Here is a 1,538-nt window from a genome sequence, read left to right on the forward strand (position 1 = left end):
TTCTTTTTGAATGCTTAAGTATTCCAATAGGCTGCCAATCCAACGTGGGATTTTTTCAAAATAATTCTTAATAACAAAGTTGAAATTCGATCTTCCACTGTTAATATCTTCTAGGTATTAACCAATCAATATCAATATCAATCAATATCCATCAATATTTTTCTGGTACTCCCCAAGGGAGCCTCTACCACCCCTTAAAAGGAATGACGCCAATTTTGAATCACCCTGTATATCTAGGAAACTTCAACAGCCACCACAAGCGGTGGAAATACAGAGAAAACGATACCAACCGGGATGCCCTAGTCAGGTGGGCCGAAGACGAACACCTATACCTAATCTTTGATGCTGAAGACAAAGGCTCATTTAAATCAGCTGCATGGAATAGGGAATATAACTCTGACCTATGCATTGTCTCAACAGACTTTAACCATACTCCTTTGGCAGCTATCAGAAAAGTGCTCTCAGAATTTCCTCACAGTCAGCATCGCCCAATTATTATGGAGGTCGGAATACAAATCCCTTTAATAATATCTATCCCAAAACCAAGATGGAACTTTAAGCCGGCCGATTGGAAAAAATCCCACAGGAACTAGATAATGCCTAGGATGAATTCCACCTACTAGCAAAAACTACACCCGTTTGCTGGAGCACTGATCAGCACGGCTAAAAACTGCATACCAAGAGGATTTCGGAAAGAGTACATTTCCGGGGGGATCCAATACAGTGAGACATTATAGGAAAAATTTCTCAAAAGTGGCGACCAGGAAATCGCAGATCAGTTACTCCACAGCTTAAATGCAGCCAGACAAGAAAAATGGACTGAAACTGTCGAAAATCTAAACTTTCAAGCATCAAGCCGGAAAGCATGGTCCCTAATTAGAAAACTTGGAGGTGGAAACCCTCCTCCAAAACAAAAACCCCCCATAGGGTCAGATTCAGTGGCCTCTAACATTGTGGCGACATCAAGAGCACCAAGAGACAAAGCTCATACAAAAAGGGTAAAAAAACAACTATGATCCCCTAAATCTGAATCTACAGAAACTGAGCACTCTCGGCCTTTCACCGGAGAAGAAATTTCGGCTGCGCTTAAGAATGTTGCCCTTGCGAATTCCTCATCAATAGCGGAAAATATGTCTGGTTAGCAGACTTTTCTACAAATATTATGCAGAATGGTGAAATCCCTCAAGAATTCAAACGCTCAAAAGTAACAGCTATTCAAAAACCTGGTAAACCGGCAGACCAACCAAAAACTTACCGACCAATTGCGCTGCCGTCGACAATGTATAAACTACCTACTAGAAAGACTAATTTATAACAGAATAAGCCCGGTTATACTTATAGACATCCCGGTTGAACAAGAGGGTTTCAGACCGAATCGTAGTTGCACCGACCAAGTAATATCCCTCACTACATATATCGAAGCCGGTTTTCAAAAGCAACTGAAGAGCTCTGCAGCGTTCATCGATCTGTCGGTAGCATACGATACCGTATGGAGGGAAGGTGTGATATACACATTCCTACGCAAGATTCCCTGCAAA

The sequence above is a fragment of the Dendroctonus ponderosae genome, unplaced genomic scaffold (assembly GCF_020466585.1).
Source record: "Dendroctonus ponderosae isolate FM_Combo_2020 unplaced genomic scaffold, Dpon_F_20191213v2 Dpon_F_20191213_1, whole genome shotgun sequence".
In the NCBI taxonomy this organism is placed as follows: Eukaryota; Metazoa; Arthropoda; class Insecta; order Coleoptera; family Curculionidae; genus Dendroctonus; species Dendroctonus ponderosae.